General features: G+C 37.9%; 1 pseudogene; it reads right to left on the bottom strand.

The window, feature by feature from the left end:
* The window catches only part of LOC129672452 (60S ribosomal protein L10a-like), a 144,652-nt pseudogene extending 130,088 nt beyond the window's left edge, over window positions 1-14,564 (bottom strand).
* Window positions 14,565-14,961: the final 397 nt, after the last annotated feature.

Genomic DNA, 14,961 nt, shown 5'->3' with positions numbered 1-14,961 from the left:
GAAGCCATAACACAAGATGAGCCTCCTTTCCTTACCTACTGCTAGCTAAGGAAGTGGTATTCTAGAATGATCTAGGTAGATTCTTGCTTATGTGAGGCTCTCATCTACTTTTGGCAGCTAGAAGAGGTTCTGTATTCTACCTCCTCACACCCAATAATTTGGCTCACCTAAAATATTTGTACTCTCTTTGTGACTTTGAACACAAACTTTCTTTTGACTTTCCCACTGACTTTTCCACCTGATTAATTTTAGTGAGCATTTCAAAATTAATTTCCAAAGTTATAACCTCGAACAGTTTATCCAGACATATTCACTTGTCGGCTTTAGCTTTGTTCCTCTTTGTACCCTGCTGTATGGTATCTCACTGCTATTAGAGTTTTGTTTTTTTTTTTTTTTTTAAGTTGTAAGCACTATGCTGGGCAGATTCTGAGCTACTCTTATCCCAGAACCTTTAAAAAGCCACATAAAAACCAGCCACTTGCCAACCTGGTGGCTCCTGGGGTGGCTTTTGCTCCAAGAGTCTATTTCAACAGCCACATGATCAGAGCCATCTTCTTTTTCAGCCAGCCTCCCAGCATCCATGAACACATCTGTCTTTCTCCATAGCTCCTGGTGAAAAACCTTCTCTCTTCTCTTCCTCTTCCTTTCCCCATACCAGGAAGTCCTGCTTTCCACCTCCTGTCCTTCTGACCAGCTGATTTGCCCATCAGCTCTTTATTGACAACTGCTACATACACATGACATTCCTCCATAATCCCCCCTTTTTGTCTGGTAAAAGGCATATTTTAGTTGGATTACTTGGTTTGTTGCTTTTCAGCTTCTTTAGTTCTTTGTATATACTGGATATTAGCCCTCTGTCAGATAACGGGTTGGTGAAGATTCTTTCCCAATCTGTGGGCATTCGTTTTGTTTTGATGACGGTGTCCTTTGCTTTACAGAAGTTTTTCAGTTTCATGAGGTCCCATTTATTGATTGTTGCTCTTAAAGCCTGTGCTGTTGGAGTTCTGTTAAGGAAGTTGTCTCCTGTGCCAATGAGTTCTAGGCTGTTTCCCACTTTTTCTTCTAACTGATTTAATGTGTCTGGTTTTATGTTGAGGTCTTTGATCCACTTAGACTTTAGTTTTGTGCAGGGTGATAAATGTGGGTCTATTTCCATTTTTCTGCATGTAGACATCCAATTAGACCATCACCATCTGTTGAAGATGCTATCTTTTTTCCATTGAATGGTTTTGGCTGCTTTGTCAAAAATTGAGTATTCATAGGTACATGGGTTTATTTCTGGGTCTTCTATTCGGTTCCATTGATCTCAAGACCCAGCTATACCACTGCTAGGCATATACCCAAAATTTGCTCAAGTACACAATAAGGACATCTGCTCAACCATGTTTGTAGCAGCTTTATTTGTAATAGCCAGAACCTGGAAACAACCCAGATGTCCATCAATGGAGGAATGGGTACAGAAATTGTGGTATTTTTACACAATGGAATACTACTCAGCAATCAAAAAAAAAAAAAAAAAAAGGAAATCATGAAATTTGCAGGCAAATGGTGGGATCTAGAAAAGATCATTCTGAGTGAAGTATCCCAGAAAGAGAAAGACAAACATGGAATATACTCGCTTATATAGACCTAAAAGATATGATAAACATAATGAAATCTATACACCTAAAGAAGATAATCAAGAAAGTGGACATGGGGTATGATGATCAATCCTCATTTAGAAAGACAAATGGGATATGCATTGAATGTATGACAGGAGTCTACTGCAGAAGGCATCTGAAAGACTCTACCTAACAGTGTATCAAAGTAGATACTAAGACTCATAACCAAACCCTCGGCACAGTGCAGGGAATCATACGAAAGAAGGGGAGTTTGATGTGGAAAGGATAGGAACTCCACAAGGACCAAACATATCTGGGCACAGGGTCTTTTCTGAGATGGACACTCAACCAAAGACCATAAGAGGATAAAACCTAGAACCTCTGCTCGGATGTGACCCGTGATAGCTCAGTAATCAATTGGTTTCCCATAGTAAGGGGAACAAGGACTATTTCTAACAAGAACTCAATGACTGGCTCTTTGACCTCCCCACCTCCCAAGGGAGGAGCAGTACTGTTAGACCACAGAGGAGGACTTTGCAGCCAGTCCTGAAAATACCTGACAAAACGTAGTCATATGAAAGGGGAGGAGGTCCTCCCCTATCAGTGGACTTGGAAAGGGGTAGGGAGGAGATGAGGGAGGGAAGGTGGGACTGCGGAGGGAAGGAGGGATACAGCTGGGATACAGAATTAACAAAATGTAACTAATGAGAAAAATAAAACTTAAAAAAAGGCATATTTTATATTTACATCCATCTTATTATACATATATACAATGAACTATGTACAGTAAGTAGAACAGAAAATAATCAGGAAAACCATATATAAAATTTACATTCATTGACTTTTGCTTATTTGTATTTGGCAACGTTGAGGAAAACAGCATCTTTCCTATGTTGGTGAGTCTAAAGTTTTGTACCCACAATATTTTTATGATATTTTGTATCTATCAACCTAAAAACATTTCTAGACCTTAAAACACCTTTTTAACGCCTAACCAATTAAGATTAATTATAAAACTATGACTATAAAGTCTTCATCCCCATCTAGGACTTCAGAATGAATAAAATTAATTATCCTAGTAAATAGAAAGTGTGTGCTTAACAGCCTCCAAAATTTTTTTTAATGACAAATTTAAAGTGTTTTGTAATCACTGACTTATCTCTGAGTCTCTTCTTTACATGATGAGATTCTTCAAGGAAGACTCTGAATTGAACAAATGGCTATCATTTAATATTACACAACCATCATTTTTTGCAAGGCTTACAGGATAGCATGTTTTATTACTATTGTTGTTATTATTATTTACATTTTATTCACTTTGTATCCCAGCTATGGGCCCCTCCCTCATCTTCTCCAAATTCCAACTCCCTCTCTCCCCACATGCCTCTCCCCTAGTCCACTGATAGGGGAAGACCTCTTCCCCTATAATCTGACCCTAGCCTATCAGGTCTCATCAGGACTGTCTGGATCCTCTTTTTTTGTCGCCTAGTAAGACTACCCCACCATGGGGAGGTAATCAAAGAGCAGGCAACAGAGTTCACACCAGAAACTGCTCCTGCTCCCTTACAAGGAGACCACTATGGAAACTGAGCTTCTCAAGGGCAACATCTGAGCAGGGGGTATAGGTCCTCTCTATGCATGGTCCTTGGTTGGTACATCAGTCTCTGCAGGGCACCCTGGGTTCGGGTTTTTTGGCTCTGTTGGTCTCCTTCTGGAGCTCCTGTATCCTCCAGGTCTTTCTATCCCTGCCTTCTTTCATAAGATTACCTGCACTCTGCCCGAAGTTTCACTATGAGTCTCAGCATCCGCTTAGATAACCTGCCGGGAGAGTCTTTCAGAGGCCCTCTGTGGTAGGCTCCTATCCTGTTACCTGTCTTCTCCTCAATCCAATTTCTTTCCTGCTTGCCCTTCTGAATGAGGATTAAACATTATGGGACTTAATGAGGATTAAGTCCTTCTTGTTGTTTAGCTTCTTTAGGAGTATAGATTTTATAAGTGAGTATATACCATATGTATGTATCTTTCTGCCTCTGGGTTACTTCACTCAGGATGACATTTTCTAGTTTCACCCATTTGCCCACAAATTTAATGATTTCCTTGTTTTTAAAAGCTGAGTAGTATTCCATTGTGTAAGTGTACCACAATTTATGTATCCATGCCTTGATTGAGGGACATCTAGGTTGTTTCCAGATTCTGGTTATTACTGATAAAGCTGCTATAAACATAGTTGAGCAAATGTCCTTGTTGTATGGTTGACGATATTTTGGATATATGCCCAGGAGTGGAATAGCTGGATCTTAAGGTAGCACTATTCCTAGTTTTCTGAGAAAGTGCCAGATTGATTTCCAAAATGGTTGTACAGGTTTATATTCCCACCAGCAATGGATGAGAGTTCCCCTTTCTCCACATCCTCTCTAGCATGTGTTGTCACTTGAGTTTTTGATCTTAGCCATTCTGATGGGTGTGAGGTGAAATCTCAGGGTTGTTTTGGCTTGCATTTCCCTGAAGGCTAAGGATGTTGAGCATTTCTTTAAGTGTTTCTCTGTGATTCGATATCCCTCTGTTAAGAATTCTCTGTTTAGCTTTGTACCCAATTTTTTAAATTGGATTACTTGGTTTTTGGTGTTTAACTTCTTAAGTTCTTTATGTATTCTGGATATTAGTTCTTTGTCAGATGTAGGCAGTTGTTTTGTTCTGTTTACAGTGTCCTTTTTTTACAGAAACTTTTCAGTTTCATGAGGTCCCATTTATTGATTGTTGATCTTAGAGCTTGTGGTGTTTTGTTCAGGAAGTTGTCTCCTGTGCCAATGAGTTCAAGACTCTTATCCAATTTTCCTCTAACAGACTTGGTGTGTCTGGTTTATGTTGATGTCTTTGATCTACTTGGATACAAAACTTTTAAGAATTTTTGAAAATTCTATCATTGAGTTTGTTTTCCTTCTCTTTTCACATCTTTTTCTTTTTGAAGTCACAACTACAACATTTCTCCCTTCCTTTTCCTTCCTTCAAATCCTCCTACTTTATTATCAAATTCATGGCTTTTTGTTTTCATTTGTCATTACATGGATATAACCTACTTACTTTGTTTAATGTTACTGGTATGTGAGGTTTCAGGGTACATTGCTTGGTATGAGCTTGGTATTAGTTCATGTGCTTTTCCCTGAGAAGGCTATTTTTCCTGATCTCAGCATTCCTTGGTTGCCTAAGCTCTTTATGTAGGGTTGAGGCTTCACTGGGTTTCATCATCTACTTTGATATGGTTATTGGTGTCATCTTTTTTCAGCTCACATTTAAGGAGTTGTTGATGAGAGTTTATGGGTGAATTCTGACATTCCAAGGAAACACAATCTCACAGCACATTCCTTGATCTTACAGTCTTTCTGCCCCCTTGTCTGCAGTGGTCCTTGATTCTTAAGTGGAAGAATGTTTCGTAGATTTATCCATTGGGACTAGTCTCCACAACTTTGAGTTCTGATTGGTTGTAGTTTTCTGTAGTGGTTTTCATCTTTTCTAAAGAGAAGTTTTCTTGATTCAGGGGAAGAGATTATATGTATATCTAAAGATTCAGAGCTAGTTATTGGGAAGCTTTGTCTTTATTTTTTAATGTTTCACATCCTTTTTCCTACTAATTTTTGCTAAAGTGCTCAGTTTAAACAGGACTATTTTGAATGATTTACTCTGAGATGTATCAGGAGACTTTATTCACACAAGAACTCAGAAATGTTCCCTTTAGTTTGCTAAGCAAAATTGCCTTTGACATGTCATCCGCATACATTGTACTGATTTTCAAATTACAAGTGGTGATTTTTGAACAGCACTAAGAAGTAATGCCTCTCATCTTTTATTACGAATCTAGTCTTTGCTTCTTATCTTAATTACCTTGTTATTTTTTTCTATTTTCTATTCAGTGTTTCAGCATAATAGTATAAACATTCAGCAGTTTATCACTGTAGTCCAGGAGAACACATAGGAAACATCATAATAGCTAGGAAACAACCTACTTAAAAATCCAGATAAAGAATGAAAATTGCCTTGGGAGGAAAAGAGAAGATAACATTTATTGATGGATGATTTAAAGTCTCATTCTATTTGCAAAGACAGTATTACCACCATACAAAAGGTAAAGTACTTGAAGAAAAAAAGCTACTTTTGCTTTTTTAACCTGTTTGAATCAAAGCTGAATTCTTTTAGACTGGCCAATTGGTTATGGATGAAAGTTATGAAAGTTTCTAATGAGTACAGTAGTGAAACATTGCCTTCATTTACTGTTAAATCAGCACAACAGAGAACTCCTAAGCAATCATTTCCAAAATGTTGTTTTAAAAAAAACTCCAAAGGAACATTCTCAAAAATTCTAAATGCAACTGTACATTTTTCATATCATCTAAAAAACATTCTCTATAGTCATCATTCTTTTCTAAATCACATCCTATAGTCTTGTTGGAATGGTTATTGGAAGTCTTTCTCCAGAAGTTTAGGTTTTATACTTTCTGAGAAATGGTTGGTTTCATTAGGTCTAGCTATATTAAACTATGTTTAAATTATAAAATGTTTTCATTTATTCTACTTTCATTTCAAATTGAACCATGAATGGCACAATTTAAAAGGTAAACACAGTTGAACAGTGACAGTTTTATACAGAACATCTTGAGTTTATGTATGTGTGTGCAAATGTGTTATTATTTTAGATTTTATGTTTAAAACCTATAATGATTCAAATATCAGATAAGTCAAACATTACTATCAGACACTAAGATAATGTTTATATTTAAAGATATCACTTGAAAATGTCTATTAAAAATTGAACAAAATTGTTACATGTTTGTTATTCTGCATGTATTTGATATAACACACATATATATTTTATTCTTGTGGAAACAATAAAGCATAAACAAAATAAACTAAAAATAAATATCAAAATTGTACCCAGAGTAAGCTCAAATCCTATGACAAATATAATAGTAAAAACCTGACACTTTGTATTTCTAATTGGTGACTTATTGTGTACATATACTTTCAATAACATGTTCTATTTTAGTTAAATATTAGAATTATTATTGCTGTATAATCCTACAATGATGAAGTTTGTGATTCTAATTGTTTGCATTCTTTACTACAGTTCTCATAATAATACATGTCAAATGAGTTGTTTTTTTGTTTAATTTTCAAGTACAAGGAACACAAAATTCTCAAAAGTGTGCTAGGATAGCAAAAGCAAGCTGGCAAAAATGATGGAGAAACTACAGATATATAAACGGTGATGGATGATACAAAAGTGAAAAATTAGATTAAAACAAAGCTGTGATGAGTAGTAATAAGAAGGCTAACCCAACAAGGTTGGTCAGATTCAACTTATATGCTTGCCAAGGAAGCTGAACATCTTAAAGCAGATTTAATTCTTTCTCACCAAGCAGAAGCTACGTGAGTCAGAAATCTCAGAAAACAGAATAACAGGTTTCCAAATTTAATGTTTCATGATGGACAGAATCAGACAGGTCCAGTTTATGGAGATACTTCCTCCAGGTAAACACTTTAAAGGTGCGTAAAGGCATTATCTGAAAATTCTAGAAAGTATTCCATACTGTTGAGGTGAATGTCACCAGAGAACACGATTCTCCAAAACCAAGGCACTTGTGAAAATTGTGCTGTCCACCCCAGTTGCTCTTGGTTCTTGAAGAGTGACGACTTTTAAAGCATTCTGTGTCCTGGGACGCTGAAATCATGGCTCTCATACTCGCATCTGAGTTTACTGAAGTCAAAGCTTTCAGTTTTCTTGCAGCGGTTGTGCAAAATAAATTGCTAACATTGTTGCAAACACATAATGTCGGGAGCAAAATGATGCCCAAGCCATGCTTATAAGCAAGAGTTATTATGTGTTTTCCTGAGATTTTTAATTTATCATTTTGACAATTTCACACAGGAATACTGTATGTACATTATTTCTCGTCTTTTCCTCAGACTCCTCTCCTGTCCTCCTACCCCTTAGGCTTATGATCTCTTCTTCTCAAATTACTATTGTTTTATACGTGTGTGTGTGTGTGTGTGTGTGAGAGAGAGAGAGAGAGATACCTACTGAGACCATTTAGTTTTGCTCAGGGTATTCCTACCTCGATTATTCTAACCTGAAAAATATCCCTCACAGATATACCACAGGTTTGTTCTTCAGGTGAACTCTAGAGTCCTATCAGTTTGAAATGAATACTAACCATCATAGCTATAAACCCACTGTAAAATATACAAACCTGTCCGTTTTCCTGAAACTCTCTGGAATCTTAGGCTTAGTTATGCAGCTGAACAATTGCATTGCTAGGGATGTGCTCCACAGATCCACCCATGGACACAATGTAACATGGTGCTGTTAAAAAGACATTAACTGGGTATTTGAAATGTTCCTACTTCAAAAAGAAAGACTCAGGAGAGAGAGATAGAGCGCAAGAGAGAGAGGAGAGAGATAGGAAACTGTTGGAGGAATGGGCTGGTGGACCACCTTGGTTGTAGTTCTCTCTTTATCTAATGCAAGAAAAAAAAGTGAAGAATTAATGTTTAATTAGTGTAAAGATCTTATTTTTTTTAATTTCTCTGAATTTCAAGTGCTAGTTTTTAATAGCCCAAGAATCTAGTGCACAAAAACTTATCAAAACTCTTTAATAGTAAAGTCTACAATTTTGCTTGAAAGGAAAGATAATTTCCAAAGTTTATGAGCTAATTCTAATTCTAAAATTTGCTTCAATTACCACGGGAGCCCGATCAAATTGTAAGTCATCCAGACTAATGGTGCCAACATAAAGCAATAGTTCTTTCCCCTAATTCTGGAGTTAAGAGGAGAGGCCAGAAATGTATGCAAAAGACATGTGTAGGCAGTAATTCTGACATTCATCATTTCCTAAATACCAAGATGAAAAGAGAAGAGTCCTGTGAAAGTTGCATTTTCACCATTAGGCTGTTTTGGTATATCATTATAGTCAATAAGTGTGTGTGTGTGTGTGTGTGTGTGTGTGTGTGTGTGTGTGTGGTGTGTGTACATGGGTCTGTGTGTGTCTCGACCATGAGCATGTGCCTGTATGTGTGTGTGTGTGTTTCTTTTTCATATACTTTGGCAGGAGTAAAGTTCATTAAGATTTATTTATTTATAATTTTCTGTGGATATGTGTGTGACTGCATGAGTATGTGAGCAGCACATGAGTGCTGAGGTCTGTGGGAGCCAGAAGAGGGTGCTAGGGTTCCCTGGAACTGGAGTTGTAGGTGTTGTGAGCTACCATGTGGCTTCTGGGAACCAAGCATATGTCCTCTGCAAGGGCAGCAAGCACTTTTACTCACTAAGAAATCTTCTAGACACCAGGGAAGAGGTTTTAAATCCATTAAAATTGTGATTTTCCATGAATTGTTGCTTCACAACGTTTGCACACCTACTAAAATGTAAATCTTTGTGAGGATATTATTGATGAAAGTTTGCAGGGAGTTTAAAAAGCATCTCTTGCGGCTTGCACTGAGACAGGAAAACGTTTGTTTATGTGCACTTGCCGTGTACAGCCGTGGCAAAGACAGTTTTCTCTCTGAAAACTTTGTCTCAAGCACATTCTTCTTTGCTCCATCAATTGCTGAGATTTCAGGGAAAACTAGAATGTGAAGCTCCTTACTTGCTTTCCTTCAGTTAGGAAATCTCACAGTAAACCTGTCAGTTCCAGAGGAGAATCATTACTTCTCATCTGATGTAAGCTGAAGACATGAGCTAAATAAACGCGTAAACCCAGCACATCTCTGACCACCCTGGCTTCATTTTGCATGATGTAGCTTTATCTTTATTTGCTTTCTTCTTCTCTTTGTTCTGCTCTTCTCTTTTATTCTCTGGCTGCTAACCATCATTAAACAGCTCTAGATGTCAAGTCCCACTAGGTAACCTGGGTCTTCACAGTCCTGCCATTCTCTTAAAGAGATTCTTATTCTCCAAAGAGAAATAGAAATGACTACATAGACTTCTCACTTGTCCTTTCTCATTTACTTTCTCAATAAATATTTAAGACAATAGATAGTACTGACAAGCTCAGGATGTGTTATAGTAAGTAGTTAAGTAATGGGAGATGATCCAGCTGTAGTTATGTAATTAAGTAAAAGTCTGGCTTTAGAAAGCCTTGTGGTGAAGTAAAGAGGATGTATTGACGTCTAAGGGCCTGGTGAGTCACAGTAATTCAGGAGGTTGCTTTCTTTGCCTGTGTTTATTGTAAAAAGAAAACAAAACAAAAATAAAACAACATAAAGAATCTTATCTGCATATTCCACAGGTGTGATGCAGACAATTTAAAGTGAGACCACTAACGGTTTGCAAAGCAGCAGGACATGGCTAGCTACCTTGTCCTCAACAGACTTGATGTGTAGACTTGGCTGAAAAATCACTGAAGGCTGCAAGTACCATTCCACTTGTCAATGTCTGGAAAGAGTTATTATCCAACTCAGTCTTTTTACCCCAACAGGGTAAACAGACTCATTTGTTTAATGTCAAACTGCAGCAATATGAATACTCTTGCCTTTGTAGCTAGCAATTACAAAGCATAAAGCAATTAAAAATAGCCTACAATGGAAAAAGTATCCACAATTACCTGGCTACCATATACTGAGGTCAAATTATCTTATTCATTAAAGCTTGAGTATTATGTCATTCACTCTGACCCACAAAGTTTCTATTTCTCCTAAAATACTGTGTTTCCTTTTCTTAAAGTATATTCATTGACTAGTGTGGCCCCATGAGATAGTTAAATAATATTCTGAACCCTAGGACACAATAACTGAAGAAGCCCTTCAAGTGTCTTAGTCATCCATAATACATGATATCTCTTTCTGCAGTTCTATTTAGAATGTATTATTTGCGCTATCACCTGGCATGTTCCAACCCATAGGAACATCAGGATCTAAATAAGATGTTTTTAATTAAACTCTCCAAGATTTCTGTCTGGCAGTTACCTGGAATAGAGAAAGGGCATAAATGAGATTGAACTCCGTAATTTAAAACATTTTATCAGATTAGTTGTGCCAGATAGAGACAGACCGATATTCATTGTACTAATCACTCAGCTCAGTTCTCATTCCTTGGGATACAGTGAGAAAGAGGTCAGATGTGCAATTGTAACCAATATCCAATTTCCATTCACATCTGAACAATTGGGAGACAGGCCAACTCCAGCAACTCTCAGTGGCTCATGGGCCTCACAGGGGTGACACATCACTTTAAACAACCAAACTCTAGTCTTACATGCTCCTTTATTCCTTCAAAAGTTACAATCATCATAATCCTTTCCCGTGATATTTGTATTTCTACTCTTTTAACTTATTTCTACAAGAGTTCTACATTTCATTTTAATAAGACATTCGATTAACCAAGTGTCTTTCTCCTATTGGTCTTATAATTGGAACCAAATACCTAAAATGGCAAGTGCATCTACAAATTATACAAATATGTCTAGGGCTTCTACTTAGGAGCTTCTGTCCAGACACCTTCACAAGGCAGAGGGAAGGAAAAAGGAGGCCGCTATCATTCTGCAAAGGGGCGTTTAGTAATGCTTGCTTGCCTGATGCATTGGACTTTGTTCTGATGTATTTACCATCTCATCTTACCTTGGAATGTACCTGACATAAGCTCACAATTCACCTACCTCTCCTGTTTTGCATTTATTGTCTCTGGATAAACAGTTAGCTGGTATAATCTCTGGGGTACTTCTTGTGACAAAACACTGAATGCCCACATATAATCCATACACACTGTTTCATAATCATCTAGAATAAAAATTATAGACTCCAGTTTATAGTTAATTTAGGTATGAATGTGGAACTGAGCACAAAACAAAGGCAAGGATTCAAGCAGATGAGATATATGAAATTTGGAGTTCAGGCATTGCTGTGAGAATGCAAGAGGTGAAGTCGATGGGAAAACAATACAGAAGTGCTATCCAGCTATCTAGTTGTGCAAACTTACCCTAAACAAATCAAATGAAGATCTTAGGATGATATTTGCACTGTGATCTCATTGTAATATGATTTATAATACCCAAGCTGTAGAAATAACAAATATCTGTCCATTGATGGATAGATGGATAAAGATAATATAGAACAAGGATTGATAATCTTACCCCATGTCCGCTCTCTTGATTATCATTTTTAGGTGTATAGATTTCATTATGTTTATCATATCTTATAGGTCTATATAAGTGAGTATATACCGTGTTTGTCTTTCTCCTTCTGGGATATTTCACTCAGGATGATCTTTTCTAGATCCCACCATTTGCCTGCAAATTTCATGATTTCCTCCTTTTTGATTGCTGAATAGTATTCCATTGTGTTAAAATACCACAATTTCTGTACCCATTCCTCCGTTGATGGACATCTGGGTTGTTTCCAAGTTCTGGCTATTACAAATAATGCTGCTATAAACATGGTTGAGCAAATATCCCTTTTGTGTACTTGAGCAAACTTTGGGTATATACCTAGCAGTGGTATAGCTGGGTCTTGAGGAAGCACTATTCCTAATTGTCTTAGAAAGCGCCAGATAGATTTCCAGAGTGGTTGTATCAGTTTACATTCCCACCAGCAGTGGAGGAGGGTTCCCCTTTCTCCACAACCTCTCCAGCATGTGTTGTCCCTTGAGTTTTTCATTTTGGCCATTCTGATGGGTGTAAGGTGATATCTCAGGGTCGTTTTGATTTGCATTTCCCTGATGGCTAATGAGGATGAGCATTTCTTTAAGTGTTTCTCTGCCATTCGATATTCCTCTACAGAGAATTCTCTCTTTAGCTCTGTTCCCCATTTTTTAAGTGGATTACTTAGTTTGCTGCTTTTCAGCTTCTTTAGTTCTTTGTATATACTGGATATTAGTCCCCTGTCAGATAAAGGGTTAGTGAAGATTCTTTCCCAATCTGTAGGCAGGCGTTTTGTTTTGATGACAGTGTCCTTTGCTTTACAGAAGCTTTTCAGTTTCATGAGGTCCCATTTTTTGATTGTTGCTCTTAGAGCCTGTGCTGTTGGTGTTCTGTTCAGGAAGTTGTCTCCTGTGCCAATGAGTAAGATTATCAATCCTCGTTTAGAAAGACAGATGGGATGCGCATTGAACATATGACAGGAGTCTACTGAGCGCATTTGAAAGACTCTAACTAGCAATGTCTTCAAAGCAAAGACTCATGACCAAACCTTTGGCAGAGTACAGGGAATCATAAGAAAGAAGGGGAGTTAGTCTGATGAGGAAAGGATAGGAGCTCCACAAGGACCAAATATATCTGGGCACAGGGTCTTTTCTGAGACTGACATGCAACCAAGGACCATGTATGAATGTAACCTAGAACCTCTGCTCAGATGTAGCCTGTGGTAGCTCAGTAACCAATTGGTTTCCCATAGTGAGGGGAACAAGGACTGTTTCTAACAGGAACTCAATGACTGGCTCTTTGGCCTCCCCACCCCCCAAGGGAGGAACAGTCCTGTTAGGCCACGGAGGAGGGCTTTGCAGCCAGCCCTGAAGATACCTGATAAAACAGGATCAGATGAATGGGGAGGAGGTCCCCCCTATCAGTGGACTTGGCAAGGGGCACGGTGGAGATGAGGGAGGGAGGGAGGGACTGGGAGGGAATGAGGGATCGGGACATGGCTGGGATACAGAGTTAAAATGTAACTGATAATAAAAAAAATAAAATTAAAAAAAAGACATAACTGAAAAAAAATAAAAAAATAAAAATGGAAAAACAGATAATATAGAACAAATGAAATGAAATATTGTTGTCTTTTTTTAAAAATGGATACTTTACCACAATAATAAAATCAAGCAAGAACAATTTATGTTAACTAAAGATAATCATCAGAAGACAAACGCTATATTATTTCATTTATTTTAGCATCTGATATCATAAAATTCATAGACATAGATTATAAGGTGGTGGTTGGGAGAGGATGATGGGACAGACAGATGAGACTTGCTGGCAAGCCATGTAACTTTGAGAGATCTGCTGTACAACATTTTGTTTGGAGCCAGCAATATTACACTAATTATTTTAAATGTATAGAGTGGCTCCATCACCACTCACCACCCTTCCCCTTGGATCCTGACCCCCACAAATGTAGAAGAAATAAAGTTTTGTAGAGGTCATGTCTTACTTTCTGTTGATTACTATGAAGCAACAGCATGGCTGAGCACAATAAAAAGCTTTTATTAAAGCATTTAATTGTGGCTTGCTCCTAGTTTCAGATGATTAGTCCTTATTATCATGGCAGGGTGCATGGGAGCATATGGGCAGTCAGAACTGGTGCTGGGGAGTAGCTGAGAATTTTATATCTTTATATGTGGGTACCAAGCAAAGAGAGAAAGAAAGACACTGGGCCTGGTGTGAGTTTTTGAAACCTTAAATCCCATCCCAGCAATACACCTTTTCCAACATGGCCAAACCTACTCCAACAAGGCTATTCCTCCTTGTTCTTCCCAAACAGTTCACCAGTTGAGGACTAAACATGTAAATAGATGAGCCTATGAAACCACCACACTTCATTCCCTGATTCCCATAGTGTTATAGCCAAATCATAATGCAAAATACATTTACCTCAACTTCCAAAGTTCCCATAGTCTGTAGTCTTGTGACAGTGTAGTGCTCCAATGTTTCTTCTGAGACTCAAGGCAATCTCTTAACTGTAACCTTTTGTACAATCAAAGTAAAAAACAGATCACATACTTCCAGGATACAATGACACAGAATATACATTACCACACCAAAAGAGAGGAAATGGAGCATATCAAAGAAACATTGAACCAAAGCAAGACCATCGCCTAGCAGTGCAAACTCCAAATTCTTATCTCTGTGTCTGAAGTCAAAGTAATCTTCTGCTCCCCAAGCTCTTCCAGCTCTGTTGACTGTAGCACACTTTTCTCTTCTGAATTAGTTTCACATCTGGTCTGTACCTCTCCTCAGCTGGTTTCCACAGCTCTGGCATCTCCAGCATCTCGGGTGTGCCGATGCAATCCAGGCTTTACCTTTATAGCTTCATGCAATCACATCTACAGGCTTCCATTTGGGGACTACACTAATGGTAGTCTGGCTAACGCCTGGCACCGCCGCAGGAGCTTTCCTTAACTGAAAAGTGAGATTGGCTGAAATGGCCAAATTCTTCTGCTTGCTTGGGCTGAAATGCAGTCCTTGAATTTGCTTAAGTTTTGACTTGTTGATGGTTTTTAGGTCAAGGAAATTCTTCAGGTTTATTCCTTCCACTGGTTGCAGGATTAACTGAGTGGGGTAATGTCCTGAAGTTATCATTCTCATTTGAATCTGATCTTTCTTTAAACTTTTGATAATCTTGAGCACAGAACTTGGCTCCAACATTACATTTCCTGGTGCTTTTT

This window comes from Psammomys obesus, unplaced genomic scaffold, assembly GCF_907164565.1.
Source record: "Psammomys obesus unplaced genomic scaffold, mPsaObe1.curated_primary_1811, whole genome shotgun sequence".
Classification (NCBI taxonomy): Eukaryota; Metazoa; Chordata; class Mammalia; order Rodentia; family Muridae; genus Psammomys; species Psammomys obesus.
This window is presented reverse-complemented; position numbering and strand designations above follow the sequence as displayed.